General features: G+C 33.5%; 1 pseudogene; it reads left to right on the top strand.

Moving 5' to 3' along the window:
• Positions 1-2,251: 2,251 nt before the first annotated feature.
• Positions 2,252-3,355, top strand: LOC120085419 (annotated as a pseudogene).
• The last annotated feature ends 5,915 nt before the right edge of the window (positions 3,356-9,270 follow it).

Genomic DNA, 9,270 nt, shown 5'->3' with positions numbered 1-9,270 from the left:
CAATAAAAAGTATCAGGTTTGAATTTCTTTAACGGACAAGAGATTCAAATTACAGATTTTATGGTTTCAAGGATAATCGTTTGTCCATTAAACTATACTCAGTTTGAAACATAGGAAATTTATATTATATTATAATTGTAAATTGAAATAAATATTATTAGATTAAGAATCATTATGATATAGAAAATATTGAGTTTGTATTATGTAACAATTAAAGTAGCAACACTTAAATGATCAGGTATAAAAATATAAAGTGTAAATTATGGGTCTGTTTAGATTATTTTAATTTTTTCAATAATTTATTTTCAAAATTATACCCTTGAAAGAAAAACTATAACAAACACACTCTATATTACGTAACATAAATTGGAGGGAGTACAATGGTGGTTGAAAGAAGAAATGAAGAATAATGGTAGATAAATGTTATTAGGTAGAATTTGACCTAAGAAAATTAAACAATTAAGTGAATAAAATTTAAAATATATAATGCAATAAAATAATGTTATTAAGAAATGTTTTTTTAAAAAAAATATATAGGTAGAATAATCGAACGTTTGTCTTCGAAGTTAATAACATAACATTATGCTAGTTGAGCTATGCTCAGTTCTAAAGAAAAAAAATCAACTTGAATTATAACTAAAAACCAAAATCTAAATCCCATTAATTATGTGTTGAAACTTTCATATATGAAAAACGTTTTAGAAGAAATAAAATAATAGAAACAACCCATCTTACACAATTTCTATCTTTTTAGTACCACATGTGGATATAAGATACTACTAAATATATCCTAAGACCCAATATATATATTTTTTAGTTCAACAACATGTAAAAGAAATTTGAACAATATTTTTTGGGTTGAATTTATATAGGTAATGATTAGGTACAACCAATTCAAGACTCCTCTCTTTTTAACGTAATAAAAATAAAATTTACCACATGACACACTTTTATTGGGTGTACGTAGCATAGGCTACACAAGGGTGTATCCAAGTTTTTTTTTTTTTTTTTCAAATTATATCTATGTTTGGCTACTTGATCCCATATATTATTGTGTCTCTACTCTACTTATTTCATGAGTCTTTAGAGTTTTCCATTATTCTATACCATATATATATGTTGAGAATCCCAAATTGGAAAAACCAAGGGGACTCACACTCTTTATAGGATAGATGGGTTACTCCTCTCATAACCAATTGGTTTTGAGATGGAGCCCCATACTATCTAACATGGTATTAGAGCCCATACAACCCAAACTGGTGATGTTGATCAATAAGAAGAAATTGTAATCCGATCAAGATTGGTGAACCCAAAAGAGGCACCTTGGAAAAACAAAGGGGACGGGACTCACACTCTATGATTGATGGGTTACTCCTCTCATAGCCAATTGATTTTGAGATGAAGCCCCATACTATCTAACAATATAGATATATTTCATGTTTTAGATAGTTTGGTAATAGATTCAATAATTTAATTTGAATTTAAATAATTATCCCAAATGTGTTTTATAATATATTTATAGATCATAAAAGTAATTGTAGTTATTCATTGAATAGGTTTGAATATAAAATATTATTGATTTATATGTGAACAAAGTTTTATGTTAAAATTTTTATATAATTTATTATTTTAGAATATCATATGGTTTATAATGTATTATATTATATATAATTTATTTTCACAAATATATATATTTGCACTTGAATTATAGAATTTGAAAATAATTTTCAAAAAATATATTTGCCAAATTGCATATTCGTTGAACGCAAATAATAAAAAAACCGTAAAACAAAATCTAAATTGGAAAGCCCCACGTTTTTTTTCTTGTCAATAAAATTAATTGACACCCACTAGGCACGAAAGGGGACCGAAATGATCTATCCATATTAGTTTCATCAATAAAACAAGAAGGGAAATAAGAATCCCAAAAGCCTTCTGCCATTTCTGATTTAAAAAAGATAGAAAATAGTTAAAAGAATTTTCAAAACGAATAGCAAAACGAACTATTAAGTAAATTTGGCATAGAATATGTGTCTATTTGTTTCTAAATATTAGGAGTGCGAACAAAATCTCACATTGATTAGAGAAAAGAGTGATCATAAATATATAAATGAAGATAATTATTTCTATTGGTATGAGATTTTTTTGGTGATAGCAAAAACAAAGCCACTAGGAATTTATGCCTAAAGTATACAACTTGAATTTGGCATCTTAGACTTTCATACATCTATAAATATCTACATATTTTCTAAAGAGCTTATTATTTGTAGTGTGGAAAATTTGAATAATTTTGAACTGCTTAGTTTGAAGACAATGGCCTCAGCAATGTCTAAACCAAGGTAACAATATCTTCTCTCTTTACTATCCTTATTACCGACATCTGAACTTTTGCACACAATCTTCCCAAGCTCTTTGGCTATGTACAAAATTACTCTCGTAGGCGGCTGCATGGGAAGGTGGCTCTCATTACAGGAGCTGCCAGCGGCATTGGCAAGGAGACGGCGAGGCTATTTGTAGCTAATGGCGCCTTCGTTGTCGTAGCCGATATCGACGACAAATTGGGCCAGAAAGTGGTAGCCTCCATTGGCATCGACCAAGCCAGCTTTCACCACTGCGACGTAAGAGACGAGAAGCAAGTTGAAGAAACAGTGAACTATACCGTCGAAAAACACAGCAGACTTGACATTCTCTTTAGCAATGCCGGCATCACAGACCCTGTCATTTCTTCAATTCTAACGCTTGATATGTCCAACTTTGACAACGTAATGGCAACCAATGTCCATGGGGTATGTTACATATATTGCCGTAGTTAATCCTAAAGTTTAACCTGATAGGTTACACTATGTTTAATTTTTTTTTTTTCATTCGTCTAAAAGGTTGTTGCAACGATCAAGCACGCTGGACGAGTAATGGTAGAGCGAAAGATACGAGGGTCAATCATTTGCACGGCTACACAAAGCAGCGGTGATTGCCGGGACACCACCACTAGCATATACAAGCCAAAGCATGCAGTGTTGGGGTGATGAGTCGAGCTGCGGGAGCTCGGGGCGCATGATTAGGGGGTGAACTGCGTGTCGCCACATGCGGTGGCGACACCATTGACCTGTCGGCTTTCGGTTTGGAAGAGAGTGAGGTTGAAGAGTTGTTTGTTCATCAGCAAGCTTGAAGGGTGTGGTGTTGAAGACTAGCCATATAGCTGATGCTGTTTTGTTTCTTGCTTCGGATGAATCAGCTTATATAAGTGGTCAAAACTTGGTTGTTGATGGAGGCTTCACTGTGGTCAAATCAGTAATGTGATTTCTCCTTTTAAGGTTTTATTGTGTTTTGAATCATACGCAATATTATTCCAACCTTCTACGTTTTAATTTAAAATAAAAGCTTTAAGGGCTTATTTGTTACTTTGCTAGAGAATTTGAAAACATGTGATAATAGTGAGGATAAAGCTATATTTAATGTAATTTTCGGATGATTCGGTAGGAGATTTAGAAATTGAATTTTAATATTAAACATTGTTTAAAAATGTGTTTGATGTATATATTTATAAATCATTAAAATAATTTAGTTACCTATTAATATTTAGTTGACAATAAATTATTATTAGTTTATTTGAATATGATTTACGTTAAACAATTTAGATAATTATATTGTGTAATAGGACTGTTTTTAAATATTTGAGAAAATAAACAAAAGTATTTACAACTAATAGCAAAATATCAAACTCTATCTATTGACACAGATAATAGTCAATCGCTATCATAGATAGATTTTGATATTTTACTATTAATTGTAAATATTTTTAGCTGTTTTGTCATTTAAAATAATTTTTCTTTGTAATATTATATAATTTGGTGATTGGATCACAAACCAATTGTTCATTAGAGGAACAATGGTACTTGGGGGAACGAACCTTGGACCACAAGGTTAATATTATGAACACTATGCCAGTTGAGCTACGCTCTTGTTGGCATTACATGTTTAATTATCGAATTAAATGAAATTAGAAATTAAAAAATTAAATAATATTTAAATTTGATTTAAATATTAATTACATGAATATGAATTCATGATTATGGAATTGGTGTTTTAATAAATTAATATTGGATATTAAATTATTTTAATTAATTATTTAAATAAAATTTACTTAAAATTAATTATTTGAATTAATTTTATTTAAAATTGAAATTTTGAATTTGTGAAAATTCAAATATATAAATCAATTTTGTTTTCATTTGATTTTTTTTTTGGAAAATTAAATTAAATATTAAAAAATTGATTTTTTTTTTTTAATTCAGTTGAAATTGGTTTTAGTGGGTTTTTCCCATTTGGATGCCAAATTTCCACTTAGTTTTAATGGTTTTCGTGTCATTCTCACATCAAATTAAATTACATGAGTTAGTCGAACAAAACTTAGTAGTTTTGGTGGAGGTTGATGGACATGCAATTTGTAATTTTGCTGAATTTTAGTTGAACAAAAGTTCTTCAACAAAGAACACCAAACACCAAAAAACTTGTCCAACCTCCCAAAAATTCAACCTCATTTTTGAATCAACCTTCCAATCTAAGGTCCTAGAAAATAGTAGAGAAGATCAATCTAAGGTCTACTGTTTGCTAGAGAAGATATTCAAGCTGAATTTGAAGATTTGAGGAATTCTTCAAAAGTAAATTTCAGAAACCCTAGTTTTATATTTTGAACTTGCATGTTTCTTAGCTAAAATTGATGGAACTAGAGTACTTAAAATCCTAATTGCTTCCACATGTTGAATGTCAACATCGACTATTGGTATTAGAGCATTATTTAAGCATTCAATTCATGTTAATTTTAGTTTGGTGGGTGTTTTTCATAGGTAGTATGAAAATGGGTGCTTTACGGATTTCTTTTTCTAGTTTTGGCATTAGATTCCTCTTCAATTCAGTGTTAATTATTGTAATTGACTCTTTGTTTATGGGTCTTAATGTATGATTAAGTGTCTGTAAATTTATTAGAGTCAATAGAGTTGCAATTGGATAGTAACTAAAGAAAGAAGCAAGAAAGGTCAGCTATAGAAAACCAATTTTGAAGCTACTGCCACGCAGCGTTGCAACGCTACTCTTCGTTCAACACAGTTTTTAAAGAACATTTTGAAGCGTTGCAATGCTGTTTTAAAGCGTTACAACGTTTTGCTTCATTCACTTCAAAAATGTGTGCGTGCGACTTGGACGATTCGAGGGTGGACCAGTTCGGCTGGCTCGGTTTGTGGAGGATTGATTCAGCCCATTTTGAATCCTTGAAGGTTTGGTTCAGGTGGTTTGGGTCCGATTCGAGTTGGTTCGTGTAGTCCAGAGGCTATTTGAAGCTGTTTCAAATTATTATTGTAATAATTTAGGTTGTTTGCTTGTTTAGGAAGCCAAAACTGATCCATATGAGTTGTGTTTAATTATTTATGCATTATGAATATATGTTATAATTAATAAATATATGTTATAATTAATAAAATCTTTTATGTGCATATAGTATATCATGTAGATTTAAAATCCTACCACAGAAAGCATGTAACAATACATTGAAAGTATGTTATAAATAGTTATAATATATAATATGTATGTGTTAGGGTTTCATGTTTAATATAAAGTGTTATATTAAATTGTGAAATGCTTGATTTATGTTATGGATGAAAAACATGTCTACAATTTTATAGGTGTTGGGATTGGTGTCCTAATTCTCTCGGAGTCTCGTTGTTTTGTAAAGATACACATTGTTCAATGCATAAAATAAGTGTTATTTAATTCTGGCATTTACTCATATCTAATAAACAAAGTTCATTGGTTATCTTATGTGCACTTAAGCATGTATATGTGATATACAAGTGGATCATGTCTTAAGTGATAACCTAAATAGGTCTGTAGTATAAGGATTAAGGTGAGATACTTGATCCTAATGACACTACGGATACGACCCGTTTTGTAGAAGTTTGTAAGTGTTGTAAACTACTACAGATGGTAGATCCTGACCATTCATGTGGAGACGTGGAGTGGGGTTGTCCTATACACAGAGTTTGTATAAGACTTGGACCACGAGATGACTAGACTCTGGATATAACGCCATTGATACTAGAGACTTACATCTCACCTAAACGACCATAGGTGACACGACCTCAATCCTGAGTGTTTTGAGAACTCCTACCTTTGAGAGCGGTCCTTTGATTAGTATAGGTGAAAGTGGCCAGATTGCCAATTCAACATGCCTACCTTTTTGGGGATTTGTCTGATCTGGGTTCTGGGAACTCAATGCACAAGATGGAATTCACTTCTTTCTCGAAGTAGGGATAAGTAGAGAGATTTCTCCCTTAAGGGCCGATTCTGGGGCTTGAACATAGTGGCCACAACTTTTCTTTGGAAGAGAAGACTCAGTCATAGTAGGACTATGACTTATGTTCATTAGAGAGATTAGTGGTACTTAAAGAAACAGATGTAACTACAGGAGCATAACGATTATTGGCCCAGCTATACTTACGAGTGATCTGTGAAGGATTGTTGCACTGCTGATTGGCTAAGATGAACACATAATATATCTGTGGTAAGGAGAGTTCAATTGTCGATCTTTAGTGGAGTGCCTGGCAGTTAATGGATGGTGGATCTCGCGACTAAAGAGTTTAGTTAGTTATTCACGTACCGTTAGAGCTTCGAACTACAAGTCCATGAGATCCCCTTGGTAGCTCAATGGATTCAGTTGAGGATCATTTCTTAGTGTTGATTTGAAATGTTCAAATTGACAAGAGGTATTTTGATTATATGATATAATCGGTATGATATATGAGATACATCTAGTGGAGGATTGATGTAAATGAGATTTACATTAAATACCATGGAATAGAAAAAGAACTATGGTTTATATGTTTCATGAGATGAAATATTAAAACTATAGGTTATAAATATAGTATGATAAGTTGGTTATCATTTATATTTATAATAATATTAATTATTAGATAATTGATAACCAAATTAGTGGGTGGTTATTGAATCATGGTAACCATGAGTTTAAAAGAAAAATGGTTTTCATATTTTGAAAAGTAGTTTACAAACGATTGAAAAAGGTTTTGAGTTTTCTCTCTCGCGCAAAAGAAACTCACATAGTCGTCAAGTAAATACGGATTTACTAAAGGACGAGTAGGTGAGCTAAACGATCATGTAGTGTTTACTAAACGATCGCATAGTTTTGCTAGACGATCGCTTGTCCAAAGTAAACGGTCGTGTAGAGTCTGTAGGCAACAGATCGAGCTAAACGATGAACTAAACGACCACATAGCTTTTGCTATACGATCACTTAGCTTTATTTAAACGATTGGGCATCGACCTATATGATAGGTCTTCGCCATCTCCCACTTGTCCAGTCATGTATGCGATCGGTGTTTTCTCCTTTGTCTATCTCATACCAAGTCCGTACAGAGCCCACCCTCTGGATCTCACACTGAGAATACCAAGGTAGCCTTATTGGTGGTGTCAGACTCAACTTCATACTGTCGAGGTTTTCTAGAGGCCATTCGTGGTGTTGCGAAGAAGTTGATGCTGTTGTGGAGGAGTTCGTGGCTAAGGAGATCGTTGAGGACGAGTGCGAAGAGTTCGTGTTGTGTTGCGGTCGTGTAGATCGAGCGTTCGTGGTCGCTATTGTTCGAGCGTTGCGTGGGGATGAGGCGACAATTGTTCGTACGGTTTTTCCTTTTGTGCATTTGTAACTTTCATGCTGTAATTTCTGTATGATTTGTATAATTGTTTTTTTGAAGTCGATTGTAAATGCATTGTCCATTTATAATTATGATTTGGAATAATCTTGTTTCGCTGCTCATGGAAATATCAAATCCGATTTCCTTCAATTGGTATCAGAGCAAGGTTCTCTGATATTCCAAATTACAGATCTGAATTGAATGCATTTTTCAGTCGGGATGGGTTTCTGCATTTGTGGTTAACCATTTTCTGCATTTGTGGTTGCGTTGATGAACATTTTGGGTTTAAATTTCCTTTTTGTTAAAGCTTTAGTTATTACAAAGTGTTAGTTGTAAAGGCCCCTATGTTTTTGGGCGAAATTAACATCACAATCGAGTCTATAATTCAAAAAGTTTGAGTTCATCGAGTCGTTCGTGATGAAGCTTCGGCGCATGGTGATGCAGTTCTCAACGAAGAAGAAGACCAAGCGTTGGTCGGATCGTGTAGCCTCAGGTAAACGATCGTTGGGATTTAACTAAGCGATCGTTTAGATTTTATTTCTAGACGATCGTGTAGTATTTTTTAAACGACCGCTTCACTAATGCTAAGCGATGGGGTAGATTGTTTACTTTATCACGTAGAGTTTGTTGCGCGATCGCATAGGCGCTGGAGGTAGGCGATCGTAGTGGGAGCATACGATGCTCTTTGTTTAGTAGAAGGCGTGCGCTAGATGATCGTGTAGTTAGCAAGCTTCATCGCTTAGTTACTACCTATGTGATCGCGCGTATGCGATACGGAGGCATTAGCTAAGCGATCACTTAGGCGATGGTGCTTTGCGGCATCGTAGTCGTTTAGATGATCGCGGAAGGTGGGCGTTTTGCGGAGCGCGCTAAGCGATCGTGTACTTCAGGCTTCATCGCTTGGTAAAGGTACATGATCGTATAGTAATAGCTAAACGGTAATGCTAAACGATCATTTAGCTGTGGAAGTACTGGTAGACGATAGAGTAAAGAGTTTGTTTTATCGTGTAGACGATTGCGGGGTACTTAGTACACGATGGTTGGAGAAGTGACGTTTTGCCGAACAGTTCAAGACCCAGTTCGCCTGTTTGAACCGGAAACTCATTATCTTTGTAATAGTTAGCTTTCTTTTTGTGATTTTAAGGAAATTTTACCCGGTTCATCAACATTTATTGTTTATACATGTGATGTATGCTACTTATATGCCAAAGTATTTGTCATATAGTTAAAACCCACCTTAGGTTGTGCAGTTGTTCATGCATCATGTATTATAAATGTTATAATCAAGCATGAAGAAATTACTTGAGAGCATGCGCATGCATCATGAAATATAAGAGTTATATTTTTCATGCAGTAAGTACTATCATGCATCATCCTTTTATTATAAGTGTTATAGACTAAGGGTGAATGGAAGCATGTTTTGCTTGTTTCATTGTTGTTTTGTATAAGTGTTATATAAAAGAAGTAGCAATGAATGGACAATGCATTGAGCATGACACTTAGGCTGTTTATAAGTGTTATGAATGCCTTGCATGTGTTAGCCTCACATTGTTGTGGTTGTTTCCATTTATAA

This window comes from Benincasa hispida, chromosome 9, assembly GCF_009727055.1.
Source record: "Benincasa hispida cultivar B227 chromosome 9, ASM972705v1, whole genome shotgun sequence".
NCBI classification, from domain to species: domain Eukaryota; kingdom Viridiplantae; phylum Streptophyta; class Magnoliopsida; order Cucurbitales; family Cucurbitaceae; genus Benincasa; species Benincasa hispida.
The sequence above is the reverse complement of the archived record's forward strand: the minus strand, read 5'-3'. Positions and strand labels throughout refer to the sequence as shown.